Source organism: Neopsephotus bourkii, unplaced genomic scaffold (assembly GCF_033783945.1).
Source record: "Neopsephotus bourkii isolate Nb327-2 ecotype Australia unplaced genomic scaffold, CSIRO-AGI_Nbou_v1 NB_328, whole genome shotgun sequence".
Classification (NCBI taxonomy): Eukaryota; Metazoa; Chordata; class Aves; order Psittaciformes; family Psittacidae; genus Neopsephotus; species Neopsephotus bourkii.
In genome coordinates this window covers 809,718-831,603 of record NW_026900836.1, presented here as the reverse complement: position 1 = coordinate 831,603, position 21,886 = coordinate 809,718, and the positions used below count along the sequence as shown (strand labels likewise).

Below are 21,886 nucleotides of genomic sequence, written 5' to 3'. Positions count from 1 at the left end.
TTTTTCCCTTTTTGGAAACAGGCCACAGAATAATTTGTCATGAATTTACTGGATACATGCAGCTTTCAGTAATTGAATACCTTGGTGTTCAGAACATTCACAGAAGCAGTGTTCATCTTGGAAACAAAACAAAACCAAAATAAGAGAATATACTACACCTTTTGGAAGTGGTAGAGAAATTTTAAGACAACTGAAATGTACTTTGTCAGGGTTTCAGCAATATGTTGAAGGGGAGTTGCTAGAATGAGTTGTTTTTACATGGTTCAAAGGTGGTATTGGCAAAACAAAAGTCAGAAATAGCAAACCTATGGTTCCTCACTAAAAACACTACAGCAGTAAGTGTTGTGGCATGGCAGAACAGCATCAATTACAGTTCTCACTTTCTCAGCTCTGGAATCCTTAGAGGTCAAATTCTGCAAATTAGAGTATCTTTGTAAGTGTGACAGCCAAAATAGTTAATTTTTTTTCAGAGTCTCTTGTACCCATTGCAAATTAAGAAACATCTTTTACATTTCTTGCATAGTAAAAGAAATATGGAGATAAATTATATATATAATCTTTCAAAATTTCCTTTCTTCCTTTCCACATGTATTTATGGCCCAGCTGTATATTGAATACAACTGGAATACTGCTTTTTGTAGGATAACAAAAATTAGCTTTTGCTAAGGCCAAGATTTTCAAATAAATGGATTTGCAATTATTTGGTTCTCATCAGGATCATCTCTCAGAAAATAAACTGTTTTATTACTCCCATGCAGACTCTTCAGCTACCCTACTAATAGCAGAGAGCTCTTAGTCTATGTTTCTTCTTAATATTCCTTTTTTCCACCCTCAGTTTTAATATTTGTCAAATTACACTAAATGTACATATGATACAGTTACTTAAAACATAACTTTTGCTACACGTTCATACAGTTGTCTAGCACAGGTAGAATTAATGACAAATTATAGTTCCATATAAAAATACTTCTAAAACTATGTATAATCCTTGTTCAATGCAGTGCAACGAATGAGCTTCTAGCACAGGCTAGATAAGGCAAAATACATTTCTTTGAGAAGCATAAAGGACTTTGAAATTTCCTTTAGCAATGCACCTTTTGCAGCAGAGACTTCCTCTGCTTGAAGCCAACATCAGTAAACATTTGCAACACTGCTTTCTCCACTCAAGCTGAACATTTATTACAGACCAGGCAAAAGTCATAAGTCCTTCACAAGGCTGAATGAAGAACTGACCAGCTACAGGTTATCTTTTCTAGTTAACTGTCAAACTATCCATCTGCTTACTCAGAAAGCCAGAAGTAAGAAAGAACAACAATAATGTGTAGTCCTTGATTTTGCTAAAGTTAGCTATTTTTTACATTAGGAGAAGAGATGTTTAGGTTGGAAATCTGATCTCCAGAGTGACCCCTGGCTGGGAAGGTTTCTTGTTTCTCTTTCTTGGCATTGCCCTTAACAGCAGTTGCCTTTGTGATCACGGCATATGTTTTTCCAAGCTCCTGTTACACGTGCTGATATCCCACTTTCCAGGAGATAGCTAAACATCTGCTGGCTGATAGGAAGTAATGAGTAAATTCCTTCTTTTCTTTTTGCTTGCAGGCACAGTTTCTCCTTTATCTATTAAATTGTCTTCGTCTCAGGCTACAAGTCTTACCTACCTTGTATTTACCCCTTGTTCTGTGGGACAGGGGAGTAAGCAAGAAAGTCCGGGTGTTCAAACAATGGCTAGTGTCAACCGACAGCAGTGGGCAGTAAAGAAAACTAGTGATGGGTACTAAATGGAGTATGACCCTGTAGAAAAGAACATGGGGAATCGTTAGTTTTGGTTTTGTTAGGGTTTAGTTCTTGTTTTTTTGGGGGGGTGTGTGTCATGTGTTTGGCTACTGTTTCTTTTCTTTTTTCTTTTTTTTTTTTTTTTTTTTAGTATCTGCTAGACACATTATTACTGCATATCTTCTTTAAAAGTTGTTCATCTTTGTATCACAGTAAGATCTGGTTTAGATTATCCTGACATTTTTAGCATGCTCATTTAAGGAAGAGGTGGAGGCAAACTGCAAGATTCAGAGATAAAAACTATTGGTTCCAGCAAAAGGTATAAAACCAGGAGATATAGACCCTTATAGTCCTGGAAAACTAACCTGCATATTGCCCCATTTGAGCTGTCAGCTTTTGTGATTTTCAAGCAGGTTCTCTGACTGAAATATAGCACACATATCCCACTCCCTATGACATGATCAGACCTGATGCTTCTACAGTAGCTGACAATACAGTTCTCTTTCACTGTTTTCACAGGACTAATCCAGTGCACATAACTTACCAAGACTACTCTGAAAAACTAAGAACTGAACAGAGCATGTATCCTGGACCAGATTTTCATCTAGGAGGTGGCTGGTATCAACTGAGCTCATTGTGCCTCAAAATAAAGGATGTATTATCACCTTTATTATCGCTAAAACTGCCTTCTGGAAGTGCAGAGTGCAGATTAGCTTCCATGTTTGCAATCTAGACTCTTTTACCGATTTAAAATACAAATTTGCTGAGATAACCCAGTTGGATGAGACTGCACTGATTTATAGCAATTGCTCAAATAAAATAGACACTCAGGTCTGTTCTTTGCAAGTAAGTGACAAATAAAAAGGTTTGGAAAGTAGTCTGTTAGAAACTCAGGAGACTGTTTACTGAAATCGCATGTGATAAAGAACATTGAAGATTGCATTAAAATATGTTAAGCTTGTGAAAATCATTTGGTGACATTACTCAATTTGCTGAAACAATATTTACAAGTCCTAGAACAATTAAGAAAAATAAATAAGTAGGAGGATTCAGAAAAAAGGTTCATAACTTGCGCAGTCACTGATGGAAAGTCTGTTTATGTTTCCATATTCTTAAAAATATTCTTTGTGCTTGTCTTGTTGATCAGTGCTGTTCTTTCTATACTTCACCTCACTCTCTTACTTAGACACTGATCAAGCGTCAGTTCAGTATAGTCTGTTGAGATGGAAAATCAGTTGGGTCCAATAAAGAGCTATGCTTTTAAAACTTGTGTAAGTCAGTAGAAAATGTAACAGGTGATGTGGTGGTTTTACCATGACATAAGTCATCCACCTTACTTTCAAGCTTAAATTTTCATATTATGCTTGACTTAGAATATCTCATCATTTTCCTCATCCAGAAACACTCCGCATAAATTCCAGGAAGGGACTCAACTGCGTGGGAGCAGGTTTCAAAGGCAAGTGTAATATGACAGGAATGAGCAGCAAAACAGCACTAAGGATCCATCACAGGAGCTACAAGTCAGTGGCTATGTTTTTAAGCTGCAAATAGAATCATAGAACACTTAGGGTTGGAAAGGACCTTAAGATCATCTAGTTCCAAATCCCCTGCCATGGGCAGGGACACCTCACAGTAAACTATGCCACCCAAGGCTCTGTCCAACCCGGCCTTGAATACTGCCAGGGATGGAGCATTCACAGCTTCCCTGGGCAACCCGTTCCAGTGCCTCACCACCCTCACAGGAAATAACTTATTCCTTATATCCAATCTAAACTTCCCCTGCTGAAGTTTTAACCGATTACCCCTTGTACAGCCCCTAATGAAGTGTCCCTCCCCAGCACTCCTATAGCCCACCTTCAGATACTGGAAGGCTGCTATGAGGTCTCCACACAGTCTTCTCTTCTCCAGGCTGAACAGCCCCAACTTTCTCAGCCTGTCTTCATATGGGATGTGCTTCAGTCCCCTGATCATCCTTCTGGCCCTTCTCTGGACTTGTTTCAACAGCTCCATGTCTTTTTTATGTTGAGGACACCAGAACTGCACGCAATACTCCAAGTGAGGCCTCACGAGAGCAGAGTAAAGGGGCAGGATCACCTCCTTCGACCTGCTGGTCACACTCCTTTTGATGCAGCCCAGGATACAGTTGGCTTTCTGGGCTGCGAGTTTACACTGCTGGCTCATGTACAGTTTCTCATCAACCAACGCCCCCAAGTCCTTCTCCACAGGGCTGCTCTGAATCTCTTCTCTGCCTAACCTGTTGCTGAGTCTGAGATCACTCCGACCCAGGTGTAGGACCTTGCACTTGTCATGGTTAAACTTCATGAGGTTGGCATCAGCCCACCTCACAAGCATGTCAAAGTCCCTCTGGATGGAATTCCTTCCCTCCAGCGTATCAACCTAACCACACAACTTGGTGTGCTCAGCAAATTTGCTGAGGGTGCACTCAATCCCATTGTCCATGTCAGCAAGAAAGATATTGAACAAGACCGGTCCCAACACTGATCCCTGAGGGACACCACTCGTTACTGGTCTTCAGCTGGACATTGAGCCATTGACCACAACTCTTTGGGTGTGGCCATCTAGCCAGTTCTTTATCAACTGAGTGGTCCACCTATCAAACTGATGTCTCCCCAATTTAGAGACAAGGATGTCATGTGGGACAGTGTCGAATGCTTTGCACAATTCCAGGTAGATGACATCAACTGCTCTTCCCCTGTCCATCAGTTCTGTAGCCCCATCATAGAAGGACCACCATAACACCACCATAAGGCAAAAAGCTTTGTACAAAGACTTTGTGATTCTGCAGTTTGATTATACTTTCCTTCCCAAACATCAATTGCAGCATTTTTCATTTAAAAAAGTTTATTAATACATTATGCATTTATACACACTACGTGTTCTTATGTATGTGTATATAATATTCATATATTTGCATGATGAATTGAAAAAGTGTTCTAATTTCCACCCTTATTGGATATATTTGGGAAACTGCAATCAGTAGTCTTAGAAGTCAGTTTTAATGCAATGATAAACTTACAGACACCTTTCTCAGAAAGTCATACTTTCTAGAAAAAAGTTTTATCCAAGACCATCCATCCATTCAGCAGGAACACCACAAACAGAATAAATGAATTATTTTCTTTCTTGTCAGTGTTTTTGAAAGTGTTTTGAAATAATTGCTCACACTTCCAGGAATATTTATTCACAAATTTTAGAGCTAGAAACAACAAAACCACAATGTTTTTCCTTTATACCAAACCAGTGAGCCTCCAAATCATCTCTGGTGGATGGCAAATAATAGGTCAATAAGACATAAGACAGTTGGTTTTGTACACATTTCTTACACCAAAGGATTTTCCTGACATGGTAATATTTTCATAGTAATAAATTATTAACTCACTACTGACTCCAGAAGTAAAAAAGCAAAGTGTCTTGAATTTATAAGTGCAAGGAGATCACATTCTAATTTTTTTTAAGGTAACTGAGATTTTAAGTTTTCCTCTTCCTTTATTTAGGCAAGCCTACAGAAGTTAGAAGGGTTCAACCACGTCATTCAAGTTCTTAGAAAATCTATTCGCAGCAGTTTGCAACTTCAGATTTTTTTTTTTTTTTTTAATTGTACACTAGGGACAATTTTTTATTCCATATTTGGGTTTTCAAGGGTCCATTACTGTGGCTGTTATTGACCATTTTTTCAAGGGAAAGTAAATGCCCTCATCAGCAATGAAGTCATCATCCAGCACTTCATGCGGATGATAAGCTAGCTATGCAAATGTATTTAGAGTGTAGGCACTCCACAAAATAATCTTTCAGTTGCTGAAAAACAAGTATTCCAAATGGGCACCCACTAAGAATCTTACTCAGTTGTTACTGTTTGCAAGATATTTGTTAGAATTTAAGTTTATTTGATTCAGCTTATCTGTTGTTGACACAGCTAGTTCTTGAATCCATGGTTAAAACTGTTCTTAAAATTGTTTCCACCTCTGTGAAAATGATCTTCCTGACATTTTTCATCCTTTCTGAAAGCCTTTACTGTTGACTGCAGATGGTACCACCTGTATTCAGTTTGTGAGAAAAATATGTGTGTAGGGTGGCCAGTCACTCCTTTCTCTTGAGCCCTAGCCTGTCCACACGTTTGTGCCCTAAAGCAGTCAACCACAAAAAAGAAACAGTTCTGGCATTTGGTATGGCAAAATAAAAATCCTTGTAGGGCAGATTTAGACTGCAGCCAAACTGGCACATCCCAAAATATCCAAAGGCTGTGAAGCAGTTCAGATTAAAAACTCACAACACTAATATTCAGCTCAACATCATACCAAAACATAAACATATTTCAAATAAGTCAAACTTTTCTCTAATGTGCCTTAATGAAAAAGTCTAGTCAGGTCACCAAGGAAATTTTCATGCTTTTTACTATTTCAAACCAAATTACAATTTGTCTTTCTTCTTACTATCGGAAACAGCTATTTTGAGACCTAAAAGATCATTCTTCATTACTTAGAAAAGCTTCAGTTAAGGCATGCAAGAAATCTCAGGTAAGGCCAACATGACAATGGATTTTACAACTGTTAAGTGCTCATCAGTGGAACTAATGCTTGCAGAAACTGACTATTTCTTAATCTTTTTCACAAAGGAATTTAGAAGCTCTTTCTTTCATTTTTAAAAAAAATTGCTATGATGAACATCAGCAAACTAAAGTAACTTGGATTCATCAGGGGTGTCCTTTGAGTTTTAAAGAAAAGATTAACCAAGACTCTATTACTTGTCATACAGGTAACTAGAACCATCTTGCTTTCTGTTCCAACTCCTCCCTAATGGTTTTCTCTGGCTGCTTGAACATCATATCTCACATCGTCACACAATTCAAATGCTTAAAAACTTAATTAAAATTAATTGTTATCACCTGATTTCACTTTCAGTCATCATTTGTTTGTGTTTGCTTACATAAAAACTGACTCTTGACACCTGTGTCTTTACTTTGTTCTTAGTGTCTCACTTTTTCAAAAGTAAATGAAAAGCATACATGACTAAACATAAAGAGGGCAGTGAGCTGAGGTTTGCTCATACAGATTCCTTCGCTAGGGTTTCTACTTCTCACTTTCTGATCATACTAAAGCCTTCCTCCTGCACTGCTCTCAGCTTTACTTAACTTAAATGCATTTTCATTCTTCTGTGGTCTCTTGCAATACAGTATTGATGTCTTAATACTCTGTATACTTTATTGGCAATTAAGTAAACATTGTGAATTATTGAAGAAATCTAGACCTAGCTGTATCCAGTTAAAGATATCGTTAGCCCACAACAGACATCCTTCCCATACAAACACTCCTAAAATACCTTGTCAGTGTGAAAACACCAGCAATGTTCTTTTCTTATCCCTAATATAGCTCTTTTTATGCAATAAGGCATAAAATTCATTTATTTACACTCTTTTTTTCATTCCTTGGTATCTACAACCACAAATACAATAACAAACAATACTGTGTTCTAGTTCCATCTTAAATCCATGCTTTTTGGCTTTCCAAAGGTATCGTCTGTGATGCCCATAAACATAACTGCTGATACAGCTGCAGACCACTACAACAACTTTTGCTTACTGTTTAAACTAATGGCAGAACAGCAGTTGACTGCAGTGACAAACGTGATATACTGAACACACTGGAAAACGTTTCTCACTGGTGTAAAACCTTTGGAGACCATCCTTACCCATAAGTTATATTTGGTTTGGAAAAATTTCTCAGTGTGGCATTGATAAGTTAGGGATGTAGTTTTATTTACACTAATATACCAGAACACTGAAGTTTATCATATTAATAATCACTGGAATGCCGTTGCCGACGTATTTCAGGATCCAAAGCCTATTTCTGGAAAGGATGTTAAACATTTAGAAGCAATTATTCCTGCATTGCTTTCTGTAATTGAAACCTACTGAAATTTTTTTTTTTGTATTTTTCCTTCCTTTTGTCTAAACATTTGTTTAGTGTTGTCATATACTGCTCAACAGCTGCCACATTCAATTTTAGACACTGCTCTGTTTCAGTGATGAGTGAAAAGATTCCTAAATGTCTATTTTCAATCATTACTATTAACAAAGAGCTTGAAAATGAATGCCTAAGCACTAGAAACTCTTCATTTTGTGTTTCATAGGCCTCCTACTCTTAGAAGTTAAACTTAATAGTAATCTTAAAACAGAACCCTATAATAAACAGTTGATCTGTAATGTTTGTTGTAGTTTTAAGGTACTTTTTACATGAGCTATTTCTTTCTGTCCGAACAGCTGTTAATGTGTCTATTATCTTTTGGTCTCAAAGGTCAACTCCAGACCTAGGACACACATCTAGTAGCAACCCCATTGTTGTGCAAAGGAATTGCACTCTCCTGTACAGTGCTTGTGTTTCCTAATAACATCATGTATTTGCCTTGTTTACATTTAGAAAAATTCTATTTTCACAATTTACTGAGTAGTCCTGCATAACAGACATAAGCATGCACACAGAAAAAGAAAATATATGTGTATGTGCAAATACGTACTGTCTCTAAATAAATGAAGTATATATGTTACAGCTGCACTAATACTCCAACATAAAACCTTAGGATATTTAGTTATTCAGCCCTTGTTTTCTTTTAGATGGCTTTTGTAGCTGGGAGTCTTGACTAAAAAAGAAATGGGACACCTAAAGAAGAGGATTAAGTCAGACTGTATTTGAAAAGGCATGTAAAAGTAGATGGCAGAACAGTTCTAAAAGGCCCTCAGCTACATCATATCTGTTTTTTTAAACAGTGTGACCTCTCAAAAACCACCTTATACTTCACTGCTAGTATAATACTGTATATTTATATAAGGGATCATTAATAGTACAATTGCAGTGTAATTGAATGCAGGATTCAATAACAACATTGAAGTTAAAATACCATATGAATAGAAAATTCCCTTTCAATCTTGCTTAGCCTAATTGAGGACTCCCCACCATCCCTTTTTTTTTTTTTTTTAATACTCTATTTCAGTTAGCATTACAGCAGGGAAGGAGAAGGGCAACAGAAAAGGTTTATTTTGATAACACTCTTGTTCATACGGAATAAGATTGTGTTACATGCAGCTTGATCCCCTGATAAAAGCATGCTCAAAGAAACAGCAGCAGACCCCAATTATAATGAGCTTCCAGCTCTCAACCTAAAAAGAAGGCATGTAACTGTTTATTTAAGGTGGGGGCTTTTTTGTAAATGAGATGTGTTAGGGGACTGATGTCCAATTAGTAATTGATCTGACAGAAAACTGAAGCCCCTCATAAAAGAAAAAAAAGTCACTTTGTAAATTCATGTAATTTCCTCTTGCAATCATCCTAATTAGCTTCTGATAAAACTGAGAATTGAGGCGGGGAATAGAAGGGAAGGATTTGGTTCTTGATGAACCTATGTGAGAAACAAATGAAGCAGCACACGATTAGTTGGAATATGTTAAATGCTTGAACCCCAGGTACGCCTTCTTTTTATATCATCTAAGTGAATGAATTTTAACGGAACAACAAATGTGGTTTAGTTCCTCTCCAAGGACTGCAGCTTTGGTGACTGATTTTTATAAACAATTATTTCAAAGTAGTTTACAGAAGTTTATTTTATAATTGATTGTAAGTATCCCCAAGATAGCTATTAAGGAAAAAAAATCCAGAATTATCAGGTGGCTTAATTCACTTTAATTGTTCAAGATTTATGACAAAGTCCATCTATAAATGTTGTAAATTCCTTACAAATTGTAAATGCATTAGGTGAAGTTCTGAAAGAATAGTGTACACTTACACACCAGCTTCAGTTAACTTAGAAATACGGCTGGTGATGGTTAAACAGCCACAAAAACAAGAACACTATTTGTTTAGAAAGGAAAATAATGGAAAACAATTAATTGGGAGCTTAGAAGTCTTACCTGAGCGAAAGTGAGAGGATTGAGGTGCTGAGTGCTTTCAGCTGTTCAAGTATACGAATGTTAGGTGGTGGTAACACATCAAAAGTAGCTCAAGTTTATGGTTTCAAGATTCTGTTGGCTACATTTCATCAGAATAGTATCACTGTTCATAACATAATGCGATGACCCGGATGATCAAGTTTTGAAGTCCTTCGTAGGGTTTGTGCTGGACTTTGAGGGCAAAGATAGAAAAGCCTACTACTACAAGGAAAACACATGCAGGTCCATGAGCTGGTCATGCATAGAAAACTTGCTAACCAGTATATGCACATCAGCATTTTAAAAAGATTTAACTTATATTACAAAAATATTTTTTTCCCTCCCTTTTACAGCTTATCAATGATTTCAAGTGTTGCAGGAAAAAAATAAAATTAACAGTCACACATTTTCTTTGTAACATTTTAAATTTCAGCCACATTCTGCCTTTTAGCTTGAGTGAATTACATTATACAAATACGGTCAGCAAAACGTAGCCTGAGTACCAATAGACAGCCTGCAATATTAACCTGGAAAATTTTTCTCTACACTTTCAACTCAAAAATGCCTTACAATAAAAGACTTATCCAGAATTTCACGCAAGTATGAAAAATATCTCTTCTATTGAAACTTAGTTTTAACATATATGGCAGTTTTGCTTTGGCAGAACCCCTATGGCTGCAACATTTACTTTCAGCTTTTGTTCTTTAGTGTTAAAATGAAATAATTTCTGTCAGCTTATCAAGGATGTTTTTGTTTATAATTTTCTTTAATGAATTTGGAAGACTATTTTATACTGCTGCATTTTCAAAACAAATGTTTAAGTATACATTTAAGTATAAGTATATAAGTATATTAAGTATACATATCCCAAGGATGGTGATAATTATTATAAACAATATTCTCTTCTTCCTTTACTCAATCTATAAAACACTACAGAGTGGAGGTCCTGCACAGTATTTTTTGGAATTACATGGGCTAAATTCCTACTCACTGAAAGCAAGGGTTTAGATTTGCTTCTCAAAGTAGGTTGTTTATGAAGTATACTAGTATATGTTTACATTTTGAGTTAGAGATGAAAGAGATTTAATTTCAATAACAATAATTTGCTTTGGTCTAGATTTGAAGAAGCTTGTGGTGTAAAGAACCTGTTGCATTAGGTTCTCACCTGTCGTGGTTTAACCCAACCAAACAGCTTGTTAACTCACTCCCCCTTCTTCTTGCCCTCCCCCTACTCTCGGAGGGACGGAGAGGAGAATCAAAAAGAAAGCAACTCCCACGGGTTGAGATAAGAACAGTTTAGTAACTAAGGTAAAACACAAATCACTACTGCTGCCACCAATAATAGTAATGATAAAGGAAATAACAAGGGAAGAGAATACAACACTCCATCACCAGCTGACCGATAACTTGACCCCCAGCCCGATCAAGCACTGACCGATACCTCCTCCAACCCTGCAGTCCACTCTAACCCCTTCCGGGTCACTCTCCAGTTACCTCCTGGGCATGACGTGCCCATGACTTCCTTGGTCCGTTTGGGTCAGGTGTCCTGTCTCTGCTTCCTCCCGGCTTCCCTCCTCCCCGGCAGAGCATGAGCCTCACAAAGTCCTTGGCCAAACCAAAACATCATTGTTTTTCAGCTCTGTTCCCAGCTGAAAGTCAAAACACAGCACTGCACCAGCTACCAAGAAAGAGAAAAATGACTGCTACCGCTAAGCCCAGGACATCACCTTAGACCAAATTGAGGAGTTCTCTGTTTATTTCCCCGTGTCTGACTCTTAATCTTCCAACCAACTTTGGAAAGATAACATAGCATGCTTAACAGATAATTAGGGGCACTGATGTGAAATTAGAGAACAGAAGAAGGTGGTTTTGGTCAAGAAGGTGACATGATATCCTTCTTTCTGTTGTGTTCTCCCTCCCCCTTCTTGGAGTAGAAGAAAGGCCATTTGTGTGATTTTCCCAGTATCAACACTTGCTTTATCACCACACTGACTCCATCATCTTTCATCCTTAATCCAGTTTTCTGCTTCTAGGTAATTTTTAAAGGGAAACTAGAGCATTTTCTCCAGTTCTATTAATTACATGTAATTACATGGGAGGATTGGCTCACAGACATTTACTATTTGTAAATCCCCTCTATCTGGAACCTAAGACTGTACTAACAGCTGAAGCAAGTCATAATGTCTTTCTTTTTCATCAGTTAGTTGATATAGCTATCACAAATGTGAAACAGAAAACAAGAGCAGAAAGAATTTTAGATACTAGTATAGATCAGTTGTACACATGTTCTCTATTGAAACATAATTATTACAGCTATAAAACCCCCCTCAGCTGTATATCTTTCAAATAACATAGCAGCATTTTTAATCTAATATTTAAGTGGATCTGCTGAACATTCTCCAAGCTTTTGAGTCACAAACATGAACAGAGATAGTTTCCCAAAGCTAAAATCTTCAAAAAAATTTGAAAACTTGCACATAGCAACAGCCACAGTGCACCTGATGAACAGTGAGTTTTAAGTTCAGGTAAAAAGCTTTTTTAGGATTTAAATGAAAAAAACTCCTAGGTTCACTTTAATCCCTTGGCCTAGAACTGATATATAAACTTCAGTTCTCATTATTACACAGTTCCTCTAGAATGCAATTACATAAACTGAAAAGTCTTTTCAGAGGAATTAAAACAAAAAAGCTCAGTAACAGAACTAAAGGTGTTATGTTTTTCTGCGCATTCTGTGCAGTGTGAAAATTGTTCACCTGCATCAAAGAATGTAACAAGAAGGAATAGAAAACTTTGTACTCAGGACTAAGTATAAGATCTGTTTTACATAAAGTTGAATGTTTTCAAACTGAGTTTATCTATGGTGTTTGCAAGTCCTTAGAGTTGGTGAGAAGCCTGTGCTAATTCTGTAAGGCACAAATAGGAGCAGACAGGCTCTATTTGGGGCAGGTTTTCCCTATTGGAAAATACAATTATGTAACTTTATCATTCTTTAACCAGTAAAAGATATTAGACACTTGCATAAGATAGATAAATGACATGGAACACTCAATGCCAAATTAAATGCTAAGCACAGGTTTTTAAATCCTTTTGTGCCTTTTAAAATATAATTGTTACTTGCTGATTAATGTATCTGGTTATTCATTGCCTAAAATTGTGTTGTAAATTCCTGTTGTTAGTGTCTAGAGCTGATACAACTTTAATTTGGATATCAGAAACATGTCCATATATCTGGAGTAAAAGATCATCTTGCAAAAGAATGCATGCTAAAAAAACTCAGAAGTCTGCGTGAACAAAAAAAATATTACATAAAATAGGAAATTGTTGACAATGGGAAACAGAAATACATTTTCTGTATGGTTGGAAGGTTTTCCACTCAAGTGAAGCTATACCATTAAGTATAAAACAAATCATCAAGGCAGCCCAATTCTTGTACTTCCTAAGGAATTTCAAATGCTTAACTTCACTGTCAGTGAACTGTCAGTGCATACTTCCTGATACATACAGGAGATTGGTTCTTTCTTCTGAATCTGTCAAGAAACTGCTTCAGAAAGTTTCTAGATTCTTGTCACTAGCATAAATCCCTCAAAATAGAAACATACATGTATGTACTTTTTGAGTGTAAAACAAAACATGGAGAAAACAGAACAATTTTTAGAGACTGGTTCCATGTTGAGTAACTTTATTCTTTGCTGTAATCCAGTTTTACCTATGTCAGCTGGAAAAGGCAAAAGAAGTAACTTCTTTGCTTCTAAAAGATTATTGGTTGTTTTAAATTACATATTTAATCATATATCTTCATCACTTACGTTAATTTTCAAATGCTGCTGCTAAAAATAAGTTTGAATTTACAGTTCAGCTACACTGAAATCTGGAAAAGATCAGAATAGGTTTGAAATTTTTTTCCATATAATGGGAAATTATTATTTCCAAATATGGATATATAAGTATATTTGGATTATATTTGAAGATGTAATCTGGCAATCTGTTCCTTTGTCACAAAAAAAAAAAGTGATAAAAGTTTTCCAAATATATTAGAATACATAGCTGGGAATAAAGAAGCTACTGAACTTGGTATTCAGTTGTATACAACATACTGAACAAAATAGCAAAACAAAATTTGCTCTAGTTGCAGATTGCTATTTCTTATGGTTGATTTCAAGACTGAGGTAGCAGTCAAGTGTTAAACTCGTGTTAGTTTTCTATTTTTAAGCAACAAATGAACACTAACTGAAAATTTTATTGTTTTCAAGTCCGCTTCCTACGAGCATTAGCTCAGGAAGTGATAAAGCTGGCACAATTACCTATGGCCTTTTCAGTGACTAATGCCAAGTGGTTTCCTGGCTAGTTATAGACAATAGATTAGGAAATAAGCCTCGTGACCAGGAAACTCTAATGATTTTTATAGATATTTTCTTGCATCTCTCTGGCCTGAAACAATAGATGCAACAAAGTACCTTTCAGTTCATGACTACAATGCCTGTATAACTACTGATGGACAAGCAGTTAAATCTCTGAAGTATTCTTTTTAGGTTAGTTTCTTTTCTTATATTGATGTCAGACTGGTGTCAATTATTTTTCATCATTCCTGCTTACACAAAATCTTAATTTTTTTCTTTAAAGTACACTAATATATTTGAATGCCATACAAAATTTACTGCATTATTCATATGCACAGTACTATCTGTAAACATTTATACATCCCACAAAACCAATTTTCATAATTGGGGGATTTCAAGAAAAGGGTTTTGGTTTTTTTTCCGTTGCTCTTGCAGACAAATATTTGTTTCTTCCTTCACTTCAGGTTGGAAAAATACAAGTTGATTAACAGGCAAGGAAGCTTCCATTTACTTCAGTGGGTTTGATGACAGTGGGGCCAGAATATCAGAGAATGTCTCTTAAGCTTCAAAGGATCTTCTGGCTGCTTCAATTCTTAACAGAAGAGAGGGAAATAGACGTGAGGGAAATTTATGAAAACATTTCTAAATATTTTTGTGTACGCAAGTAATAATTTACTGGTATTTGCTTTAAATGTAATTTTAAAACATTTGTACATTTCTTGATGGTGTAACATGCTTTGTTATTTAAACTTCCAAGTTGTGTAAACTGACAAATAGAAGAGAAAAACTTCATAAAGACATAAGATCTCCTGGCCCTATATAAGCAAGTGAATATCTGCTGACTAGAATGGGAAGAGGAATTCAGTGAAGCTTCTTTTGTGAAGAGATATAGAGAGAACTGGTAAAATTGAGGTCTGAATTGCACATAAGTTAAAGAATGAATTATAACTGAAAACAGACAGGAAAAGAAAATTGCAATGAAATGAAGGAACAGAAAGAAACTCTATTTATTTCCCTTACATGGAATGAAAAGCTCAACATTGAGAAAATGTGGTTAGGCTCCCTTGCCTCAGTTTCCCTAAGAAAGTTTTTTGTGACATAGAATGAGCTTAATTTGTTGTTTGGAAAGTACTCTGAAGTGGTTTTGTTGAATGATTCTGTAGAAATGTAAAATGGTGTATCTTTCGAACAGCTGCGTTGTCTTCACAAAGGGAGGTTAGAGGGTTATTTTTTCTAAGCAAACTATGCTGAGGTTTTCTTGTATAATCTGCTCAAACTCAGAATGTTGCTGCTGCACAACTAGCCCTTTCGGGAGTTTTCAGAGATCTGATGGAGGAGGAAATGGCGCAAATCAGCACGAAAAAAGCCCCCCCCCCCTCCCCAAACCCCCATTAGAAACATAGAATAGTTAGGGTTGGAAAGGACCTTAAGATCATCTAATTCCAACCCCTTGCCATGTGCAGAGACACCTCACACTAAACCATGTCACCCAAGGCTCTGTCCAGCTTGGCCTTGAACACTGCCAGGGGTGAAGCATTCACAACTTCCTTGAGCAACCCATTCCAGTGCCTCACCACCCTCACAGGAAAGAATTTCCTCCTTATAGCAAATCTAAACCTCCCCTGCTTAAATTTTAACCCATTACCCCTTGTCCTATCACTACAGTCCCTAATGAAGAGTCCCTCCCCAGCATCCCTATAAGCCCCCTTCAGATACTGGAAGGCTGCTATGAGGTCTCCATTCAGCCTTCTCTTCTCCAGGTTGAACAGCCCCAACTTTCTCAGCCTATCTTCATATGGGAGGTGCTCCAGTCCCCTGATCATTCTCGTGGCCCTCCTCTGGACTTGTTCCAACAGTTCCAAGTCCTTTTTATGTTGAGGACACCAGAACTGCACACAATACTCGAGGTGAGGTCTCACGAGAGCAGAGTAGAGGGGCAGGATCGCCTCCTTTGACCTGCTGGTCATGCTCCTTTTGATGCAGCCCAGGATACGGTTGGCTTTCTGGGCTGCAAATGCATACTGCTGGCTCATGTTCAGTTTCTCATTGACCAGCACCCCCAGGTCCTTATCCAGTTTTTCTCCCTTACTTTTTGTAGCCACCACTCCTAAAATCCATAGCGATAAAATAAGTGGAGAGCATTCAGATCAAAAATTTAGACCTGAAGCCAAATTAGAGAAAAAATAAAAATGCCATTTTATTCACAAAGAACGGAACCCCCAGATCAAGAGGATACCTTCAGGAAACATCTAAGCAGCTATTTGTTTGCACTGTTGATTTTGGAACTTGGCACATGGGATTTCTGTACACTTAAATTCTATTTTCCCAGAGAATGCATGTTTTTATGTGTATTATATATATGCATGCTAATATTTTTTCTTGAAACCATAGTGTTTATGACTGCATATATTACAGCTTGAAGAAAAATAGCCTTGTAAAGAACCAGATTTGTTTCATTAAGATTAAAAAAAATATATATTTTTCATGCACCAAAGTTACAGCCCTTCTTGTATATTTGTGTTTAATATTGTGGGGTTTTTTTTATTTGCTGAGAGCCTTTTGGGTTTGAGAATAAAGTATAAACATAGAGCACAGTATTTCCTACTATTGAGGAGGAACCATGTCCTGGAAAGCTTTCAGTCTAGAGACTGACATAACTCTTTGAAACATTTTGGTTCCAGTTGTTGACACCACAAAATAATGAGAGACATTTGAAACTCTGTGTGTCTAGAATTTTTCATGGGCAACATTTAATAAACACTCAAAAGAATGGCAAGGGGTTGCTTAAGAAAATTGCAAAGCAAACTTTGAAGACTAGGATACAATATTTTGTACAGAAGAAAGAACTTTCTAGAGAAAACTGTACAGCAGAAGAGAATATTTCATCTCACTTTCCCAATGGTGAGCAAGAAGGTTAAATGTAAATGAAGTCATCGAGGAAATTCCTACCTCTTTAGTAACCATAAATACAGTAAACAGTGCTATGAGCAGTAGAATTGTTGAAGTCTAGTATCTTGTATTTGAACTGCATCATTACCTGTGTCAGATAGAGCAAAAGCTCCATTTGAAACTTACTCAATGCCTAAAACAGTTGAAGTGACGTTTCCCAGTTTAAATTCTATATTATTTTATTCCGATTTATCTAATCACAAAGCAAATCAAGGTAGTCTGTCTTTACCATGTTTTTCTATTTTCACAATAATTTTGGGGAAATAAATATTTGAAGCCCTTCTATCTCTGTCAAAGTAGTCCATTTGGTCAAGAAACACTGTCATATAGAGAGAGCTGACAGATACAGAGGAAGAGACAGACCATGATCTCATTTCCTTCAGAGACCAGAAATGACAAAAGCTTTTATAAACACTGTTTCAGCTTGTCTGAACCTAAAGAAAGGTTCAGATTAAAATCTAGACAAAGCTCTTGGCCAGATACTTTTTATTTTGAATTACTCTGCTCATTTTTAATATTGTTTTGAAACAAAATGACTATGGGAAAACCTGTGTAGTAATTCCCATGGCCAAGCTTCCCAGGGGTTAAAGTTTCCACAATCTTGAGTAAAAGTTAATGTCCAGCATTACTGCCAGCACAATATATCAATTAAAGGTCTAAGCAGTGTTGGTTGCATTTGTTTATTTCATATATGATATTTATCTTTTCCTGGATTTCAAGTGCCTTCTGATTAGCTTTCTTATCCTCTGAAAACATCTGTACAGAATTGTTTCAAATGAACAGAAACTTGCCTCAATAACTGTTCAGCTGTCAGACAATCAAGGTCATACAAGGTGCAAAAATGCTTATCTGTAGGAGAACAGTCTGAAATCACCCCTTACATAACCTCAGTGACTCCAATTACAATTTATTTTTCACTGGGGAAAAGACTTAGAATTTGCAGAAGATTTTTCAAAATCATCTTTTCCAAGACCTTTGGCCATTATGAAGGCAGGAAAGCATAATTTAGAAGAGAACACAGAAGAGCTGCGATTCCTCAGCTTTGGTGTTTTATATTTTTTACACAAGGTTTGTACTGCCCTGTGGTGGTCCAAGTACTGGATCCAGTTGTATCTGTCAGCTTTACTGTAAAATGTGTAATCAGCTCTGGGACCACAAATCAGAACCAGCAGCTCAGCCCTTCACTTCTTTCCTTTCTAAAGTCTTATAATGTAAATCCTGTTTAGAACTACTTTGGTTTACAGGTTATACCACATCACAAAGTATAAATGTTGCAGTATTTGGTGGTTTCTGGCTTCTTCACAGCATTTAACTTTGGGTACCTAAATCACTCTTACCAGTGGATTTTAGAACTTAAATTGATTGACTGCATTCTAAAATAGTACTTGAAACAAATACTTCTGTTTTCTCTCCATTTTCTGAATATAGCTCTAATGTAGATCTAAATGAATATAGATCTAATAAAGATCATTATACATGCTGTTAAGACAGCAGGTAAATTTATACTGTGGGGGACATGCATTGACGTGCAGCTATTCACACTGCAGAAGTGTTCTACATCTCTCCTGAGCATACATTGAGGATTTCTTTGGGAGCAGTATGGATGCACAGTTCAAAATGTACCCAATTTAATAAGAACCTGGACGGTGTACGAACCTGAAACCTGGAGCTAGTGTTTACCATACATCATATGACCTTTGAAAACCTCACTTTTCAATTCAGTTACCTTACCAAAATAAACAGGAATTTGCTTTGTAACTATTAGCAGCAAATTAGAAATTAGGAGAGTCTGCAATCAAGAACTAAGATCAGAAGGGGAAAGGCATGCAAAAGCATGGAGGTGAGATCAGATTAGCTTATACTTTTACTTCAGACGCCTCCAAAATATACAGGTCTGAATGTATGCTTCAGTGCTAACTAATAGGGATATCTGAAGTTTGCTGGTGATACATATGGGACATCTTCCTGTAATTAAAAGGAAGTTTTATCACAAAACTCACTTGAGTTTAATTACATTATGTGTTTGCATCTATAGCCAGTTCAGTATGTACACATGCATGTGAAAAAGCTCCACAGGCAAATCTACCAAGAATACAGGAGTACTTTGAAAATTAAGAAAGCCTTTAATTAAGAAAACTTTTCAGGTAATGTGATAGAATTGGTGTGAATTTTAAAGTCACACAAATGATAAGCCACAATTGTTATTTCTCCCCCAACCCCCCCCTTACATTTGTATTGGCAACTTACTTCTATCTTAAATAATGTAACCCATCTATAAAACAGGAATAACAAAGTTCAGACATGATTAGAGAGTAATGGAATTGTGCTTGCCAGAAAAGTACTTAAAAAAAAATCCCAAACCAAAACAGTGACAAAATCTAAACACAAGATACAAATATCCATGAATAATAGCCTGAAATCTTAAGTCTGTTTTGATACTTCAACAGAATTGCATGGCCTCAAGCCACCAAAAAGTAAAATGCGTTGTACATACCAAAAATATAACCTGACTTTTGTCAGATTTCCTTACATGCAAGTTTAGAAACTCATACATAGAATAAAAAGTTATTCTGGAACGATTTAGAAGAGGCCCTTTCTGTCCTGGGAGTCTTTCCAATTCTCTTCACCCTTGTAAATTTAGACTCCTATTATCCAATTTCTTGCACAAAATACTTGTTCTCAGATATGCAATTCATCTTTTTATATGACTTCCTGGTCATTTAAAGAGGTTTTCAATTGCAGACTTAATCCTGAGCCCCAAACTATTCTTATTGAGTTTATTTTATAACTACTTATTTGCCAGCTTCCAGAATTTACTACTTATATATCACTACTTATGCCGGGTTTTAGTCTCAGTACTTACTGACATGAGGACATAATTCTCTACAAGCTGTATGCATCATTCTGGATTTTGTTTACTCACCTCTCTTAAAAAAAAGGGCATTGAAACCAGCGGCCAAATTAAAAGTCACAGATACTACAAATTGTCTAAAATCTCTCTTACTTTCCTTTTCAAGTATTCTGGGCCTTGCATTGATCCCACTCATTTTTGAGGCAGTCATTCTTTCCGTGTTTTTCTTTTGCGGATTAAAGCTCCTTTTAGTATCTGGTATTTTAATAAATAAGTACTGTTAAGATAGTAATAGGTCACAATACAAATCACTTCTTAGTCTTCTTTTAGATAAAGTGCTTCAGGTCTCATTCCCAGGCAATTTTTACAGTTCTCAGAGAAGGTTGCAGTTGCTTTCTACACTTTGGACAACAATTAAATTCAGTCTCAAGTGGGCCAAAATGTCTGTGACAAGAACCCATGAAATTCAAAATTGTGATGAAAATCATAAAATTAAGCTCCAGCCTCCTAGCTGCCTTTTCATTACATAAGATTCAGCTTCTTCCAGCCATAATTCTTATGGAAACTCTAAATAGTGTAAGTTTAGAAAATATGTATTTCTACCCTGTAACTTGCATTTACTTCCCACCTTGCCTGCATGGGTGCAAGTTAAACACGTTATAAAGCTTAGCTCCCTGTTCTAGGGATTTTTTTCACCACAGCTTCTTTACTTTAGCCATTTTTCTTCCTTTTAACTGTTTCGGATATTCAATCTCATTTAAGGCCTTCTAGTCTTCCAAAGAGAGAAATATCTCTAAGTCCAGCATGTATTAAATTCTAAACCCTTGGCTTGAATTCATGAAGAATCTAAGGACTCATTAGAGTTGCCAGAAAGAAATTTAGATATATTGAGAAAAGGGACAAAGGGAGACACTATAACAAGGAATGTTGTTCTTGGTTAAGTTTTTATACATTCAGCATTCATAATAATTCAATACAGTAAAATATGTGGCTAGGATCTGTTTCTTAAGTTACTGTACATTGAGTGAGAATTTAGTGAGCTAGCAATGCAGTCTGAAAGTGACATAGTATATAGAGGTTTCAAGAAAGTCAAAAGTTTATGAATATTTTGAGAACATTATTATTATTTTACTATGAAAGTGTCAATTCTCCATGATTTTCAAAATACAGAATAGTATTGCTGTGAAAGGGGAAAACAGCTATCAGGAACCAGTTGCAGTAGCAGAAATACTTCAAATTCTTCCATTGTCAGAAGGAAGTTCCATATTTAAGGGGGTTCAAAACAACTTTGACCCATTTTAAACCTTCCTGCTCTGTCCTTACTGAATACAGAGCAAAGAACAGATAACTGTGGTTAAAAATAGTGGGTGGAAATGAATTTTTTATTTTAGATCTGAGAAGACTTGCTCAAAAGTTGTTTTGCTGAAGAGAAGGGAGCTATGCGGTATGCCTGTACTTTGCAACAGAAAAAAACATAGAAATTGTGGACATTTTGTGAAATCTGCAGGGGAAACATTATTCCATGTCTATAATGAAGCTGAGAAGTAATATAATATTTTAGATAATTACATCTTATTTAAACTTGACAAAGATAAAGGACTTCTTTTTAGCTTTATATGTTCATTGAATCAGAATAGTTAGGGTTGGAAAGGACCTTAAGATCATCAATTTCCAATCCACCTGCCATGGGCAGGGACACCTCGCTCTAAACCATACCACCCAAGGCATCGTCCAACCTGGCCTTGAGCACTGCCAGGGGTGGAGCATTCACAACCTCCCTGGGCAACCCATTCCAGTGCCTCACCACCCTCACAGGAAAGACTTTCCTCCTTATAGCCAATCTAAATTTCCCCTGTTTAAGTTTTAACCCATTAGCCCTTGTCCTATCACTACAGTCCCTAATGAAGAGTCCCTCCCCAGCATCCCTATAGGCCCCCTTCGGATACTGGAAGGCTGCTATGAGGTCTCCACGCAGCCTTCTCTTCTCCAGGTTGAACAGCCCCAACTTTCTCAGCCTATCTTCATATAGGAGGTGCTCCAGTC

General features: G+C 36.7%; 1 long non-coding RNA gene across 1 annotated transcript in view; it reads left to right on the top strand.

The window, feature by feature from the left end:
• Positions 1 to 3,281, top strand: part of LOC133209289 (uncharacterized) — a 34,994-nt gene extending 31,713 nt beyond the window's left edge. Inside the window, exons 2-3 of the long non-coding RNA XR_009724647.1 lie at positions 2,290 to 2,388; positions 3,170 to 3,281. This is a non-coding gene — a long non-coding RNA (uncharacterized LOC133209289). The remainder of the gene's footprint in view (positions 1 to 2,289; positions 2,389 to 3,169) is intronic.
• The last annotated feature ends 18,605 nt before the right edge of the window (positions 3,282 to 21,886 follow it).